General features: G+C 47.8%; 1 protein-coding gene across 1 annotated transcript in view; it reads left to right on the top strand.

The window, feature by feature from the left end:
• The window catches only part of ACSF3 (acyl-CoA synthetase family member 3), a 1,059,592-nt gene that overhangs the window by 25,735 nt on the left and 1,014,859 nt on the right, over positions 1 to 18,998 (top strand). The gene's annotated exons all lie outside the window — the stretch shown is intronic.

Raw genomic sequence — 18,998 nt, 5'->3', positions numbered from 1 at the left:
ATTCCAGGAGCAGATTAGAGGGAAAGGGTGAAGGAAGGAAGAAGGAACCAGGATCTAGGAATAGTGGATTCGCCGAACAGCGCACACACGTCAAGTCACTACCTAATGATGGCGGTGAGACGCGCGGGGCCGCGGGGGCGTGGCCAATTTATAGAACGTGCCGTGTGCGACGTGAAAGCTGGTGCGAGGCAAGTCGCTTGTTGCGGCCATGTTGGGAGTAACAAAGAATACAAGCCCCGGCACGATAAGGACCAGGAAGTCCAGAAGGGGCAAGTTCTATGGGTCATGACACTTGCTAAATCTGAAGCCTACAACCACTGTATCTTCGCTGCTCCCACTCTAAAGAACTCTTCAGTATATTTAAAGAATTAACCGTGCCACCCACTTGCCCTGATGAGATCGTCAAAGACGAGGCAGGGTGCACAGGCATACAATCATCCATGCTTGCAAAAATAAACCTCCTCCAGAACAAGATATCCCACCACTTCAATACTTTACCTAAGCAAAGTACACACCCACAGACAAAACCTAATGTAAAAACTAGCAACACGCCCAAATTTGCATTCACCGAAATCTCGGAAGCCGTAGTCACTGACATCTTAAGACACCTCAAACCCTCACAATGTAAGGGGGATGTATGCCCCCCTAAAATCATAAGACTGCACAGAACCACTCGCCCCTCTTTTCACAGCGTTCATCAATGTGTCTTTCAAAACAGGCATAGTCCCAGACAGCTTTAAAGAGGCCTGGGTGCGCCCTCTCTTAAAGAAAACCAACGCTAGAACCCGCCAACCCCAACAACTACCGACCCATAACTACAGTTCCTTTCCTCCTGAAAATACTAGACAAAGCCGCCCACAAACAGATTCAACTTTACATTGAATCGAACGCGATGCTAGGAAAAAGACAATCTGGTTTCCGCAAGGGACACGGAACTGAAACCGCACTTCTAGACCTAAAAAACGAAATCACTAACATCGTGAACAAAGGCAAGCCTGCTCTCCTTCTTCTCCTTGACCTTTCAGTTGCGTTTGATCTGGTAGATCACACCACACTTACCAGTCACCTGACGCAGGCCGCACACTTCTCTAAGGACGCAGCATCTTGGGTAACCTCATTCCTAGAGGGCAGAGCTATGAAAGTGTTCTCTAACACAGCTCATGCAGCACCCTCCATCATCCACTGTGGTGTCCCTCAAGGCTCATGTACTGCTCCCATGCTCTATAATCTTTTTACCAAACCTCTCTTTGATAAACTAGCCGCACTAGGGATCACTTACACAAACTACGATGACGATGCGCAGGTTCTCCTTCCCCTGACAGGAAATTATCATCAAGACGCCACTACCTTACAACAAATCTACTCCACCATACAAGCATGGATGGCTACTAACGCCCTCTGCTTGAATAGGGACAAGACTAAAATACTCATTCTAGGCCAGAAATCCACACTCTCCAACCTCATCCCGCTGTACCTCAATTTCAACATAGATAACTGTATCATCCAAGTTCTACCTTCAGTAAAAACTCTGGGGGTTCACATAGACGCTTCATTATCTATGGACAAACAAGTCAGCGCTATAGTCTCGGCCTCTGCACTGAGTACTAAACTCATCAATGCAATTAAACCATTCCTAACCAAGGATAACTGTCTCTCTATCGCCAGAGCAACCATAGGAGCCAAACTAGACTACTGTAATGCGCTCCTAGTCGGCACCTCTAAAAAAAAAACCTATCCAGGCTCCAAACAACTCAAAACAACGCTCTTAGAGCAGCCCTCAGCATACTGAAAAGAGATCACATCACACAAGCCAGGAAGACCGCTCACTGGCTCCCAGTCAAGGACCGTATCTCCGGCAAAATTCTTACTACCACGCATAAATGCATCAATCTCGCAGCACCTTCCTACCTATCTGACAAATTATGTAAAACTCCATCCACTCGACCAATAAGAGCACAATACACTAATCAACGAACTACACTGCGCATCAACAGAGCTAAAGCAGGAGGCATAGGATTCCCCTTCCCCGCACCGAAGCTTTGGAACTCCCTGCCCACTGACCTCGGAGCTGAAACATCTCTCTTCTCCTTCCGCAAAAAATTCAAAACTGCCCTCTTCAACTAACCGTGCTCACATGGTCCTCCTGCTGTTCAATGCATGATGTATGTATCTAAATAATATTATCGTCCTATGTAACACCGACGGACATGAACTGTATGTAACTAAGTATAAGCAACTCTGTAACAAGCGACATGATGCCGTCGGTCTGCTGTGCGCTCAACAAATGTGAATAAATAAATAAATAATAAAATCCTGATTAAATCTGGGGAAGGGGAACTCACCCAGATTACAAGGAAGAACAGCTATCAGGCTTTGAACATAACTGTTAATTTCATAATATCTGAATTGCCATCTATTATCCTGTTGAGTTTGTTGTATGTACGCGTGCGAGAAACAGAATCCTTTTGTTAGAGTGTTTCCTTTAGTAAATTTGACAGCTAGGGAAATCCTTGTTAGGGTAGGGATAGTAAGGTGTTTATCAAACCTTTTTGAGTTTAATAAAATGGCATCTTTTGAAAAACCTTCACAAAGTTGTACTGCATATTATCCCAACAGAGTCCTCCCACTCCCCTGGGGACCTTCTCCTCCCAGGTGATCCTCCTGACTAATACCACACCCAGGGTCGGGATCAGGTAGCGGCTGCATCCCCCTGGCCACCTGGGAGGAGACTTTAGGTATGGTCTTTGGGAGAACTCTGTAGGATTCCTCACATACCATCCACTAAAGACCTGACCTCCCGGTCCAGGTTCTTTTCCCTCTTCTATACCCTAAGCCTTCCCCGCATTTATAGGAGGATTATCGACAAGTCACCTACAAAGAGAAATAGCAGATCTCAGTTATGAGGCGGAGTCAGCCGGGTGGATCTGCAACAATGAGAGGGAATATTTATGCAGACCCAACACCAGAACACCTAGTCTTTACATTCTGCCCAAGATGCATAATCACTCAGAGAAGCTGCCAGTGTCGGCGATCCTCTCTCACAGAATCCTTTGTTAGAGTGTTCCCTTTGGTTATTTTTTTATAGGTAGGGAAACCCTTGGCTCGGTAGGGATATTGAGGCATTTATCAAACCTTTTGAGTCTAATAAAATGTAATCTTTTGAAAAACCTTCACAAAGTTGTCCGCCTTACATTTCTGACCCCTCACAGTCATCACAAGCACTAATTCCTAATACAAATCATAGTAACACCAAGGTAGTCCCAGGCAGAGTTCCACTGGACACTACACCTCCATACCCTTTTCAAACCAGTCCTGCGATGCCTCTGACAAAAGAAACAAAAGACCGAAAGTTGCAGCTGGCGAATGGTGTGACGGATGTCAGCGGTACATGGAACCTCCCGCACTGATAGCCAAGGCGGGGAGATTTGGTTACCATCGTGGTACCGTCCTTGACTCCAGCGGCAAAAGAGACGTCAACGAGATCACCATAGTCAGTGAGTCGTGTGAGGAACTTTTGGTGGCAACAGTAAAGACAGACATACGTGATCACAGTTCAAATGTGTTTATTAAACTGTATAAATGGGTGAGAAACAATACCTAATCTAAACCTAAATGTAAGATGGGAGCAAGCTATGACCATCAAATAATAATAAGGCAGTCATAGTGGCCTCAATCCTTACCGCTAAATTACAAAATAGTGTGGGATAATGTTCACCAGAAAAGAAAGAAGTGTTCACAAAATGATAAGTCAGGATGGTATAACTGGGGTCTCCCTTCCCCACGTTTTTAGCACGGGACAAGGCGGGACTCTAGAGCACAGCACACTCCTGGGCTTTTCCAGCACGATCTTACAGTTTGTTTCCCGAATATCAGGGCCTCCTGTGGCCAAGTCTCTTTTACACCAAGTCTCTTGTCTTAGAGGGCCTGATGTGCTATAAACAACAAAACAAAAGTTCCTTTCAGTAATATTCCCATCAGGTGATTTTCCTTCACCCGTGGATCATTGGGCTCCGATCCTTTTGCAACGTTGGCCTCCCTTAGTTGGGATCACTACAGCCTTTTGTTCAAGATATCAGCAACTTGTCATATTCAAGAGTCTCCCAGTCGTTTTAAACAACCGTTCATTGTGGACATCCCTCAGCCAGGTTCACACTTGTCGACACAATTTTTACGGGGTGTTACGTTTTGCTATCATTCGCGTGCATCCCTCAGCTGGGTTCACATTTGCCAGTTTAACACAGTTCGCTTAGTTGTAACACCATGCAGGATTCACTTCCCTTAGCTTTTCCAGCCCCCGGTCAGGCTTTCTCTTAAGCTCCAGTCAGACTTTCTCTTAGCCCGAAGTCAGGCTTCATACATTCACCTTTCGCTCTGCGTTTCCCTCAGCCGTGCGCAAACACCTGTTTCACAATCTCAAAACTTTGATACTGGGTTAAGGACTTTCAATTGTACAAGGGAATTTGGCTCAACCCTTGTATGACCACCTTGACTCTCTATGCCAGCCTTCCCTATGGCCTCCGAGTACTATAACATTCACAAGAAAAGGGGACCAGTCAGAGTCTTAAGAATGGGTGCCCATGTGGCGCTGGACTACTCTGCAGCTGGTCTTTCCCTGGACCTTAAAAGTTAATTAGCACACAAGTTATTCATATCATGTTGCCGTTTGCAACCTTCAATCAACAGCACCCGGTTTACTATCGGTTCTCCCTCCGACTCACCGGCTGTGCTGAACTCCTTGCCGTTTCTTGTCTCTGGAGTCAAGGACGGTACCACGGTAGCAAGCACATCTCCCCGCCTCGGTTATCAGCGCGGGAGGGTCCCGTGCACCGTTGACATCTATTACACCACACGTCAGTTGTAGTTCCTAGTCTTATGATTCCTTTCACGGAGGGTTTGTGGGTCTGGGTTGAAAAGGCAAGGGTACTTCCCTCCTTGTTGTCCTTTCCGGTCTCGTGTTGGCCTTTCCGAGCTCTCGTGCTCTGCCTTTTATTCCTGTGGGGAAGGGAAAGGGCCATCAGGTATGTGTAGTTATTGTCAATTGCCTGACTCTGCCTGACCCTTGTGTTGGGACTTCTCAGGTAAACAGCTCTGTTGTTAGTCTGTTGTCTTTCATGGTGTAAGAAAGTGTTCGTGTAGGAAAGGGGCGGAGGGGTAGAGCTTCTAAATATCGGGGTACCGCGTCTCACCTGTTGGTGTCCCACTTCCACTCCCCAAAGACCTCCGATCCAGGTGATTTCCCCCCCCCCCCCTTTGTCCACCCCCAAGAACTGGTTCTAATAGCTATGGCCGTGTCCTGGCCACCTCGATGACAGATCTCCGGGGACTAACTGGTGAGACACCTTCAGGTTTCTCACAGTCCGAAGAACCTGAAATTGGACTGCACTGTGTTAGGCTCAAGGTTGCAGTGGCAACAGTAAGAAGATGAATAGACAGAAGTATTTTTTGGGAACAAACTTGATACCAGAGATAGAGTGGTCCGGCGCCACGTGGGTGCTCATTGGAAGGTCTTTGGCTGGTACCCCTCTCCCGAACAAGAGAATGTGTTGAGCTAAAAGAATATTGAAACTACAAGTACCAAGAGGCCATAGGGAAGGCCGGCATAAGGTGTCACGGTGGTCATACACAGGTCACGCTAAACCACTTGTACAATTGAAAGTCCTTGACACGTTGCAAAAGTTTTGACGATTGTGAAATTGTGAACTGTGCAAAGTGTGAACCTGACTGAGGGAATTGTGAAATTGGCATTTGCGCCCGGCTGAGGGGAATGCTGTGCGAATTGTGACATTGTGAAGCACGCACTTGCCATAGAATAACAGAGTGACCCAGCGAGACGTGATCACCCTTCGGAAGCCTCTGTTTAAATTGGCAAGTGCTTTGAGAGGCTAATGCTGAAAGTCGAATCGGAGCCCGGCTAAGGGGGATCCTAGGGTGAAGAGTAATCACCCGACGTTAAGGTTAACAGAAGCAAATGCTTCTTTTGTTGCTTTTGGCATATCGGGCCCTCTGAAGCAAGATTTTTTTGCTTGAGAAGAGACTTGGGCACAGAAGGCCTGGATATTGAGAAAGGAAACTGTAAGCTTGTGCCAGAGAAGCCCAGGAATGTGCTGTGCTCGAGAGTCTCACCTTGTCCCATGCTAAAAATGCGGGGAAGGGAGACCCCGACCAAAACATCCTGATTGATCATTTTGTGAGCACTTCTTTCTTTTCTTATGAACATTATCCCTCACTACTTTGTAGCATAGCAGTAAGGATTGGCAATATTCTTTTTTAGTATAGGCCCTTTTTATTTGACTAGACTATAAAAGGACTGTATTATTATTATTTGATGGTTGTAGCTTGCTCCCATCTTAGATTTAGGTTTAGATTAGGCGTTTATCTCACCCATTTTACAGTTTAATTAACACCCTTGAACTATGATCACTTGTGTCTGTCTTACTTTGATACCATCCCTTCCTTACAGTATACTGCGCACATTTTGATGTGGCACAGATTTATTGATGATATCATCACTATATGGAGGGGTACGGAGGAATTACTGTTGAGATTTCATAAGTAGTTGAGTAGGAGAGATACCGATCTCAAGTTCACCATTACATACAGCAAAGTCGAAATTGTGTTTCTAGACATCTGGGGGAGAACTGGGAGGCCAGCTCATCACAGCACTATAAAAATAAAAACAACGGACCGGAATAGTGTGCTTCACTTTAACTGCAACCATCCGCAGATCATGAAAGATAATCTTCACTCCAGGCGGTCCTTGTAATCAGAAGAAACTGCACGAATAGAGGACATTTTATCTCAGAGGCACACACCCTAGAAGATAAACTACACAAGCTTGGGTACCCCACAAAAACTCACAAGATAGTGCAGAAGGAGGGAACTTAACATTCCAAGAAAGGTATGTTTGACTCAACACAAACGCGAGAAGCAGGAGAAAATTGTTTCACCAAGTTGCCCATTGATCAGCCTGATTAGGAAAGAGGTGAGGAAGAACAGGCACCTTCTTAAGTCAGAGGGGTTTGACATCCAGAAACCTTTGTTCGCATTCAAGCGCAACACACACATTAGGCAAAATCTAGTAAGAGCCGAACATGACAAAGCAAAAGAGAGAGCAAACTTGAGCCACATTTGGGGAATTACGGCAGTAGTTGGTCACTTCAAGTGTGCAGGGTGTTTGGTTTGTGATTTGACCAGGAACATGCATGAAAGAAATTGAATTTAACTGCATCATGTGAAGAATAGTCTGTCTAACTGCAAAAGCAAATGGTTGATTTATGGCATCACGTGTCCAGGTAACCTAGTCTATCTAGGGAAGCCAAAAAGGGAAGTTAGGCAGAGGATCTGCGAGCACCAGTCATGCATTAAGAACTGCAAGACAGACCACTAGTTGAACATTAGATTAGCAAACGACATAAAGTAGAAAAGCTGCTATTGTTTGTGGTTGTACAGATACAGACCAAGCCAAACCCCTGTGAGGCAGAACAGCTGCTTAATATGGAACCAAGGCTAATCAAGCAGCTGGACACTGTTAGGACGAGGAGTCTGAATGCATGTATAGAATGGTGTCCCCTTCTGTGAACCAAGTGTTTTGACATCACAACCAGAACTCGCCTTGTACAGATATACACACAGCACAGTGTATTGACCAGTGTATTAACCCCTTGTCAGGCACATTATTTCCATTTTTATATCCACTCCCCGGGCCCTGCGGGTTCATTCCACTTTCCTCCATAGGCCACAACACCAGCACGGGCACCCCAGAGGGACAGTGCGGACTCAAAGCGGTAGAGCTCCGTTTTCAATCTCACGCAAGCATTACAGGTTCGTAGGTAAGAGCGCGGATAGAGACACTGACATGAGATGCATGCATTGAGTTAGAAATACAGTACCAGGGATTCGATGTCCCTGTGTCCATACACAGGGTGGAGAGAATGAATGAGAGTGAACAGTGAAAGAGCAACACTGTAGACGTCGATGGACGGACATAGAGAAAGGGGAAAGGGTGAACAGGCATTGGACAAAATGCACAGCAGGTTTCACCGGTTTTTGTGCTTTTGGCCCCCCTAATTCAGAGATGATTGTATGCAAGTGAGTTAAGCAACAAAGTAAAGTGTTTTTAAAGAAAACAGTGTTGAAATTGCAGCCCCCCTAGGCCTCGAGCCTCAGCTCTGCTTCCATCTAGAGCCCCCCCCAGCCACATGCCTGTCCCCCCAGTGCAGGCCGCGTCCTTCCTGATTCCCCAGTGCCCGCCCTCGCTCCCTCCCACCATCACTGATAGGCCGCTTCTCTCCCGTGTAACATCCCCACCTCGACCTGCACGCCACTGCCATCTGGGCCGTGCAGGTGAGTGGGTGAGCCCCCAGATCCCCTAGGCCTCGAGCCTCAACTCCGCTTTCATCTAGAGCCCTCACTCCCCCGCGTGTCCCCCCAGTGCAGGCCACGTCCTTCCTGATTCCCCAGTGCCCGCCCTCGCTCCCTCCCACCATCCCTGATAGGCCGCTTCTCTCCCGTGTAACATGCCCACCTCGACCTGCACGCCACTGCCATCCGGGCCGTGCAGGTGAGTGGGTGAGCCCCCAGCCCCCCTAGGCCTCGAGCCTCAGCTCTGCTTCCATCTAGAGCCCCCCTACCCCCCCGCGTGTACCCCCAGCGCAGGCCGCGTCCTTCCTGATTCCCCAGTGCCCACCCTCGCTCCCTCCCACCATCCCTGATAGGCCGCTTCTCTCCCGTGTAACATCCCCACCTCGACCTGCACGCCATTGCCATCCGGGCCGTGCAGGTGAGAGGGTGAGCCCCCAGTCCCCCTAGCGCGGTGAGTGTGTGCCCGGAAGAAACACCCACCTGCTGTGTGATTTTGGCCAGTAGTCCGTGGGCCCGTGCCCAGGAGCAGGCCCTTGCATCCCCTCCCTCCCTGCACCCCTTCCTGGTTCCCCAGCCCGCTCGCCCGCCTCTCGACCCGCCCTCCCTCCCTCCCTCCCATTGGTGCATCCACACTTCATCACTGGTCCCCCCAGGGCAGCCCTCTGCCCGGCAGCCCCCTGCGGCTAAGGGCCCTAAGGCCAAGGGCGGCTCCAACAGAGGCGGATCCAAGAAGTATCAGCCGGTGTCTGCAGGGGAAGCAGTGGCCAGCCGTCAACCATCATCCAGAAGGACCAGTAAGGTAGGAGTGGCCTGGGTCAGGATTAGGGCAACTACTCTACCCCAGACTCCGAGCCACTTACCAAACCCAAAGTAAAAAAAAATGATTGCATTTCATGATGTTTAGATTGCACTGATAGCCCTCTCTCCCACTGTGCGGGTCTCTCAAATTTAGCAGGGGCACCGTCCCCAAACTGCATTACATGATGTTTAGATTGCACTGATAGGCCCCTCTCCCACTATACAGGTCTCTCAAATTTATCAGGGACTCTGCCCCCAAATTGCATTGTATGATGTCTACGTTGCACTGATAGGCCTCTCTCCCACTATGCGGGTCTCTCAGATTTAGCAGGGGCTCCGTCCCCAAACTACATTATATGATGTTTAGATTGCACTGATATGCCTCTCTCCCACTATACAGGTCTCTCAAATTTAGCAGGGGTCCTGTCTCCTAATTGCATTGTATAATGTTTAGGTTGCACTGATAGGCCTCTCTCCCACTATACAAGTCTCTCAAACTTATCAGGGGTTCTGCCCCCAAACTGCATTATATAATGTTTAGGTTGCACTGATAGGCCTCTCTCCCACTATACAGGTCTCTCAAATTTAGCAGGGGTTCTGTCTCCAAATTGCATTGTATGATGTTTAGATTGCACTGATAGGCCTCCCTCCCACTATACAGGTCTCTCAAATTTAGCAGGGGTTCTGTCCCCAAACTGCATTGTGTGATGTTTAGACTGCACTGATAGGCCTCTCTTCCACTATACAGGTCTCTCAAATTTAGCAGGGGTTCTGCCCGCAAGATGCATTGTGTGATGTTTAGGTTGCACTGATAGGCCTCTCTCCCACTATACAGGTCTCTCAAATTTAGCAGGGGCTCCGTCCCTAGACTGCACTGTGTGATGTTTAGATTGCACTGTTGAGCCTCTCTCCCACTGCGCGGGTCTCTCAGATTTAGCGGGGGTTCTGCCCGCAAGTTGCATTGTGTGATGTTTAGGTTGCACTGATAGGCCTCTCTCCCACTATACAGGTCTCTCAAATTTAGCAGGGGCTCTCTCCCCAAATTGCTGTGTAGGATGTTTAGATTGCACTGATGGGCCTCTCTCCCACTGGGCGGGTCTCTCGGGTTTAGCAGGGGTTCTGTCTCCAGATTGCATTGTGTGATGTTTAGGCTGCACTGATGGGCCTCTCTCCCACTGTGCAGGTCTCTCAAGTTTAGCGGGGGCTCTCTCCCCAAACTGCTGTGTAGGATCTTTAGATTGCACTGATAGGCCCCTCTCCCACTATACAGGTCTCTCAAATTTATCAGGGACTCTGCCCCCAAATTGCATTGTATGACGTCTACGTTGCACTGATAGGCCTCTCTCCCACTATGCAGGTTTCTCAGATTTAGCAGGGGCTCCGTCCCCAAACTACATTATATGATGTTTAGATTGCACTGATAGGCCTCTCTCCCACTATACAGGTCTCTCAAATTTAGCAGGGGTCCTGTCTCCTAATTGCATTGTATGATGTTTAGGTTGCACTGATAGGCCTCTCTCCCACTATACAGGTCTCTCAAATTTAGCAGGGGTTCTGTCCCCGAACTGCATTGTATGATGTTTAGATTGCACTGATGGGCCTCTCTCCCACTATACAGGTCTCTCAAATCTATCAGGGGTTCTGCCCCCAAACTGCATTATATAATGTTTAGGTTGCACTGATAGGCCTCTCTCCCACTATACAGGTCTCTCAAATTTAGCAGGGGTCCTGTCTCCTAATTGCATTGTATGATGTTTAGGTTGCACTGATAGGTCTCTCTCCCACTATACAGGTCTCTCAAATTTAGCAGGGGTCCTGTCTCCTAATTGCATTGTATGATGTTTAGGTTGCACTGATAGGCCTCTCTCCCACTACACAGGTCTCTCAAATTTAGCAGGGGCCCCATCCGTAAAACTGCATTACATGATGTTTAGATTGCACTAATAGGCCTCCCTCTCACTGTATGGGTCTCTCAAATTTAGCAGGGGTTCTGCCCCCAAATTGCATTGTATGATGTTTAGGTTGCACTGATAGGCCTCTCTCCCACTATACAGGTCTCTCAAATTTAGAAGGGGCTCCATCCCTAAACTGCACTGTATGATGTTTAGATTGTACTGATAGGCCTCTCTCCCACTACACAGGTCTCTCAAATTTAGCAGGGGCCCCATCCCCAAACTGCATTACATGATGTTTAGATTGCACTGATAGGCCTCCCTCTCACTGTATGGGTCTCTCAAATTTAGTAGGGGTTCTGCCCCCAAATTGCATTGTATGATGTTTAGGATGCACTGATAGGCCTCTCTCCCACTATACAGGTCTCTCAAATTTAGCAGGGGCTCTCTCCCCAAATTGCTGTGTAGGATGTTTAGATTGCACTGATAGGCCTCTCTCCCACTGTGCGGGTCTCTCAAGGTTAGCAGGGGTTCTGTCTCCAAATTGCATTGTATGATGTTTAGATTGCACTGATAGGCCTCCCTCCCACTATACAGGTCTCTCAAATTTAGCAGGGGTTCTGTCCCCAAACTGCATTGTGTGATGTTTAGACTGCACTGATAGGCATCTCTCTCCCACTATACAGGTCTCTCAAATTTAGCAGGGGCTCCGTCCCTAGACTGCACTGTGTGATGTTTAGATTGCACTGGTGAGCCTCTCTCCCACTGCGCGGGTCTCTCAGATTTAGCGGGGGTTCTGCCCGCAAGTTGCATTGTGTGATGTTTAAGTTGCACTGATAGGCCTCTCTTCCACTATACAGGTCTCTCAAATTTAGCAGGGGTTCTGCCCGCAAGATGCATTGTGTGATGTTTAGGATGCACTGATAGGCCTCTCTCCCACTATACAGGTCTCTCAAATTTAGCAGGGGCTCCGTCCCTAGACTGCACTGTGTGATGTTTAGATTGCACTGGTGAGCCTCTCTCCCACTGCGCGGGTCTCTCAGATTTAGCGGGGGTTCTGCCCGCAAGTTGCATTGTGTGATGTTTAAGTTGCACTGATAGGCCTCTCTCCCACTATACAGGTCTCTCAAATTTAGCAGGGGCTCTCTCCCCAAATTGCTGTGTAGGATGTTTAGATTGCACTGATGGGCCTCTCTCCTACTGGGCGGGTCTCTCGGGTTTAGCGGGGGTTCTGTCTCCAGACTGCATTGTGTGATGTTTAGGCTGCACTGATGAGCCTCTCTCCCACTGTGCAGGTCTCTCAAGTTTAGCGGGGGCTCTCTCCCCAAACTGCTGTGTAGGATCTTTAGATTGCACTGGTGGGCCTCTCTCCCACTGCGCAGGTCTCTCAAATTTAGCAGGGGCTCTCTCCCCAAATTGCTGTGTAGGATGTTTAGATTGCACTGATGGGCCTCTCTCCTACTGGGCGGGTCTCTCGGGTTTAGCGGGGGTTCTGTCTCCAGACTGCATTGTGTGATGTTTAGGCTGCACTGATGAGCCTCTCTCCCACTGTGCAGGTCTCTCAAGTTTAGCGGGGGCTCTCTCCCCAAACTGCTGTGTAGGATCTTTAGGTTGCACTGATAGGCCTCTCTCCCACTATACAGGTCTCTCAAATTTAGCAGCGGTTCTGTCCCCGAACTGCATTGTATGATGTTTAGATTGCACTGATGGGCCTCTCTCCCACTATACAGGTCTCTCAAATCTATCAGGGGTTCTGCCCCCAAACTGCATTATATAATGTTTAGGTTGCACTGATAGGCCTCTCTCCCACTATACAGGTCTCTCAAATTTAGCAGGGGTCCTGTCTCCTAATTGCATTGTATGATGTTTAGGTTGCACTGATAGGTCTCTCTCCCACTATACAGGTCTCTCAAATTTAGCAGGGGCTCCGTCCCCAAACTGCACTGTATGATGTTTAGATTGTACTGATAGGCCTCTCTCCCACTACACAGGTCTCTCAAATTTAGCAGGGGCTCCATCCCCAAACTGCATTACATGATGTTTAGATTGCACTGATAGGCCTCCCTCTCACTGTATGGGTCTCTCAAATTTAGCAGGGGTTCTGCCCCCAAATTGCAGTGTATGATGTTTAGGTTGCACTGATAGGCCTCTCTCCCACTATACAGGTCTCTCAAATTTAGAAGGGGCTCCATCCCTAAACTGCACTGTATGATGTTTAGATTGTACTGATAGGCCTCTCTCCCACTACACAGGTCTCTCAAATTTAGCAGGGGCCCCATCCCCAAACTGCATTACATGATGTTTAGATTGCACTGATAGGCCTCCCTCTCACTGTATGGGTCTCTCAAATTTAGTAGGGGTTCTGCCCCCAAATTGCATTGTATGATGTTTAGGATGCACTGATAGGCCTCTCTCCCACTATACAGGTCTCTCAAATTTAGCTGGGGCTCTCTCCCCAAATTGCTGTGTAGGATGTTTAGATTGCACTGATAGGCCTCTCTCCCACTGTGCGGGTCTCTCAAGGTTAGCAGGGGTTCTGTCTCCAAATTGCATTGTATGATGTTTAGATTGCACTGATAGGCCTCCCTCCCACTATACAGGTCTCTCAAATTTAGCAGGGGTTCTGTCCCCAAACTGCATTGTGTGATGTTTAGACTGCACTGATAGGCCTCTCTCCCACTATACAGGTCTCTCAAATTTAGCAGGGGCTCCGTCCCCAAACTGCGTAATGTGATGTTCAGATTGCACTGATAGGCCTCTCTTCCACTATACAGGTCTCTCAAATTTAGCAGGGGTTCTGCCCGCAAGATGCATTGTGTGATGTTTAGGTTGCACTGATAGGCCTCTCTCCCATTATACAGGTCTCTCAAATTTAGCAGGGGCTCCGTCCCTAGACTGCACTGTGTGATGTTTAGATTGCACTGGTGAGCCTCTCTCCCACTTCGCGGGTCTCTCAGATTTAGCGGGGGTTCTGCCCGCAAGTTGCATTGTGTGATGTTTAAGTTGCACTGATAGGCCTCTCTCCCACTATACAGGTCTCTCAAATTTAGCAGGGGCTCTCTCCCCAAATTGCTGTGTAGGATGTTTAGATTGCACTGATGGGCCTCTCTCCTACTGGGCGGGTCTCTCGGGTTTAGCGGGGGTTCTGTCTCCAGACTGCATTGTGTGATGTTTAGGCTGCACTGATGAGCCTCTCTCCCACTGTGCAGGTCTCTCAAGTTTAGCGGGGGCTCTCTCCCCAAACTGCTGTGTAGGATCTTTAGATTGCACTGGTGGGCCTCTCTCCCACTGCGCAGGTCTCTCGAGTTTAACAGGGGTTCTGTCTCCAAATTGCATTGTGTGATGTTTAGGTTGCACTGGTGGGCCTCTCTTCCACTATACAGGCCTCTCAACTTTAGCAGGGGCTCTCTCCCCAAATTGCTGAGTAGGATGTTTAGATTGCACTGATAGGCCTCTCTCCCACTGCGCGGGTCTCTCAAGTTTAGCGAGGGCTCTGTCTCCAAACTACACTGTGTGGTGTCTAGGTTGCGCCGGTGGGCGTCTCTCCAACTGTGCAGGTCTCTCAGACTCAGCAGGGGCCTTGTCTCCGAACAGCACTGTGTGATGCTTAGATTGCCCTGATAGGACTCTCACCCACTATACTATACAATAATCTAACTGTGCTTAGTTCAGTACTCTACCAATCCCGGGAACCCACCACCACCTAACTCAATGAAATCCCATACCAGCAGACCGTTAACACCCTAACCCCCCTGGCAGTGCACCCTTAAGAAACACACCCTACCCACCGACAGAAAGCAACACTGAGCCAGAGTACACCCCAGCATATCCAGAGAAGGAAAACCGAGGTCACTGCGACCGCACAGCACAGCATAGAGGATCAACTACCATACTCCGCCTGCACCTAGACTGGAAAATGGCCCGTACCAGAAAGGGACGGAGAGAAAGAGAACAAGATCGTGCAACAAGAGACGCGAATACACAACATCGACAGAACCCACAAGAAACAGTCCCATTGGAATAAAACACGCCTAAAATAGCCACAACCGGAACAAAATCCACAAGAGAAAAATCCTTATACCTCACACCTTACCTCGCAACAACCACGGTACACCGACACCCCAACACGGAAACCTCGAAACATGCAAAGAATTTCCTGATACACGCGGAAAAAAGATGGGGGCACTCAACAAGGGAGTGGGTGGGCTCCGACCCCATTACCCCTTACATTACAAGAACAGAGGGGCAACATCGATTCCCACTACATCCCGCACAATACGGCGAAGTACCAACAACGCCACCTCCCACCCAACAATCAGACCCAATGAAGAAACCACCTCTGATCTTCATCCGAGTAGCATCACAGCAGAAACACCAAGACTAATCAGCCCTGTTATCAACTTACTAGACCGCTTCAATGAAGAAGCAGCTGTCGCCGTTCTTCATCCTACCGACATCAATGCGGAAACTTCACGAACAGACAATTACAAACTCAAACAACAAATAACCTCAAAACAAAATTGCACCCAGAGAATCCACTGTAACCTAATAAACGCAAGGTCAATGTCCAAACACGCAACGGAAATATACGACCTCCTGTCAGAAGGAGGCATAGACATCCTATTCGTAACCGAAACATGGCTAGACGACAACTACAAGATCACCCTCAACAACTGCCTGCCTGAAGACTTCAAATGCATCCAAACAAACAGAAAATCCAAAAGAGGGGGGGGACTAGCGATCATCCACAAGGAACAACTGGCCATCAAAATGGAAGATCCACTAAACATCGATAAATGCAAATCCTTAATACTACGACTTTCAGTAAACCCCAAAACCAACCTGAAATTCATACTGATATACAGACCACCAACCTTTGATGCAACTTTCATAGACGCTTTCACGGAAGCAATCACTACCCTAGCCATCAACTACAATCATCTGATCATCCTCGGAGATTTCAACATCTGGTTCGACGAAGAAACCACAACTACACAAAAATCCCTGACCGCCCAACTAGCAGCCATGAACCTACAACAACTAGTCAAAGTAGCAACCCACTCAGCAGGGCATACACTTGACGCAATCTTCGCCAACAAGGATCTCATCACCACGGCACCCCCAATTCAAATACTTTGGAGCGACCACCTCATTATTCCATTCATAACCACAACGGCCGCTCCAACAAAAAAACAACAAGAAAAACAACCCATTATGATGAAAAGAAATTGGAGAACCATAAAAAACTCCAACCTAACCGAGCTCCTAGAACTCAGCCAACCACAAGCATCAACCATGGAAGAAGCAGACCTAGACAAAAAAAGTTGCCCTACTTCATACCTGGATCGCAACTACCCTTGACGACATTGCCAAAGAAAAGCCCTTCACTCCATCACGCAAGAAAACTACAGCAAAATGGTTCACCCCACTACTCAACGCCATGAAAAGGAAAAACCGAAAACTAGAATCTGAATGGAGGACCAATGACACCAGCGCAAACAAATTGAAATTCCTACAACAGATCTGCGCATATAAAAAGGAAATACAAAAAGCGAAGAGGAAACATTACGACAACCGAATCTTCAGAGCACCAAACGCTCAAAAATAACTATTCAAAATCATAAACGAAATAAGAAACCCACCGGCCTGCAACAACACGCCAATCTCATCGACAAAACTTTGCGAGGACCGCGGAGACCACTTCAAAAACAAAATAACCTCCATCCAACACACCATACAAAACAGACCAAGCGTTCACAGCTCAAACCCTACCGACACAGACGAGGAACACGCAAACAAGCTACGAAACTTCCCAGAAATATCAGTTGAGGCTTTCGTCAAACTGGTAAACCAAAGCAACAAATCGGGCTCTCCTGAAGACCCTTGCCCCTCGGAGATATACAAAACAATTGTCAAACAAGGAACCCCCATGGAATACCACAGGAACCTCCTCAATCCCTCAATCTCAACAGGTAAAGTACCGCAGGCCTTCAAATCGGCTTACATCAAGCCGCTACTCAAAGACACAACAGGAAACGTAGAGGACTTATCTAACTACAGACCCATCTCCAACATAATCCACATAGCCAAACTGCTAGAAACGTACGTCTACCAAATAACCCAAGAATTCATAGAAGAACATTGCCTACTAGACAGGCACAAGTTGGCTTCAGACCTATGAGAGGAACAGAATCGGCTCTCCTCTTAATATGGGACGACCTAAAAACCAATGCAGACTCAGACAACAGTACCGCCCTGATTCTCCTTGATCTGTCTGCAGCCTTCGACACTGTCAACCACGCCATCCTCATAAAGAGACTAGAAGGACAAGGGATAACAGACACTGCCCTACTATGGATCAAATCCCTCCTAACAAACAGAACAGAAACAATATGGATGAAACCTTGTAAATCCAAACCCAGAGTCTCCATGTGCGGAGTACGACAAGGATCATCCTTCTCCCCGCTTCTATTCAACATCTACATGTACCTATTAATCAAACTCATCAAAAACACGGCCTCACATTCTACAACTACGCCGACGATACTCAAATATAATCTTCAACATACAAGACACCTGAGAAGGAAACAACACATTAGAGAATTGCCTTTGTGACATATTCAACTGGATGAACCTCAGCCATCTCAAAATCAACCCAGGCAAAACAGAGATAATGATTTGTCTCAAAAAAGGGAGGAGACATCAACTACATCCCCTGGCCAAGAGAGCTCGGCACCACACCAGAACCATCATCAACTGTAAAGAACCTAGGGGTCCTGATGGATAACAATCTCACTCTGGAGCCACAAGTAAACTCAGTAATCAAGAAATGTTTCTTCCTCCTGCGAGCAGCAAAAAGGATCCTACCGTTCCTGTCGTTCGCCAACAAAACACTTACCATCATCGCTCTGATCATGTCCAGAGTAGACTATGCCAATAGCCTATACCTGGGCTTGCCCGAACGACTTCTAAAAAAACTGCAACGCATACAAAATGCAGCAGCCAGACTCCTCCTCAAGCTACCCAGAAGAGAACACATCACACCCGCGCTAAAAACACTACACTGGCTACCACTGAAACGACGATAAAGTTCAAGGCCATGCGCATCACGCACAGAGCAATATACAAACAAGGCGCAGAGTTCCTAAGCGACAAACTACGCCTACATCAACCGACAAGAACACTAAGATCAAGCACCGACATACACCTGGAACCAAAACCCTACAATAGAAAAAAAACTCGGAGGATCGTCTTTCTCTCACCAGGCACCCAAAACCTGGAATGACCTACCTAAGAATATACGGAATACAACAAACCACCTAGTATTCAGGAAACTCCTCAAATCATGGCTCTTCAAAGCGTAACCACAATGGAGACGCACTAGAATGCGCAGACATTAAAACAATGATGGAAATAACTCCAACCTCGGCCACTCTCAAATTGGACAAACACTCAAACCAAAGAACCAACCACTCGACAGAGCATAAGACATCATGGAAAATAGCCACAAAGGAAGGCTGCAGAGACCGACCACATACCTAGACCCAGCCGAAAGCCCTCAAGTGACTCTCCCACTCATACGTACCGGACGAACATATCCAGACTGGCAGACGCACCTACATAGACGTTGGCCTGCGTCACATATGGATAGGATTGACTGAAGGATAACATGCCCGCGCCTAGAAAAAACATGAATGCTAGCATGTGCCACACTTAGAGTTGTGAACACCAGCCTGCGTGGCATTCGGATGGAGTTGTGAATGTTAGCATGCCCACACCTGGATCTCTAAACTCTAGCCTGCGCCGCATATATATAAAAGTGCAAATGTTGGCATGACCACACCTGGATGGAGCCCTAGGCACTGGCCTGCGCCGCGTCTAGATGGGAGTGTGAAGGCCAGCAAGTGCCACACTCAGACAGAACTGTGAATGTTAGCATGGTAAAGG

Source organism: Ambystoma mexicanum, chromosome 1q, assembly GCF_040938575.1.
Source record: "Ambystoma mexicanum isolate Mex_15411 chromosome 1q, UKY_AmexF1_1, whole genome shotgun sequence".
NCBI lineage: Eukaryota > Metazoa > Chordata > Amphibia > Caudata > Ambystomatidae > Ambystoma > Ambystoma mexicanum.
Note: the sequence above shows the minus strand (reverse complement) of the source record. Positions and strands in the feature narration are given on the sequence as shown.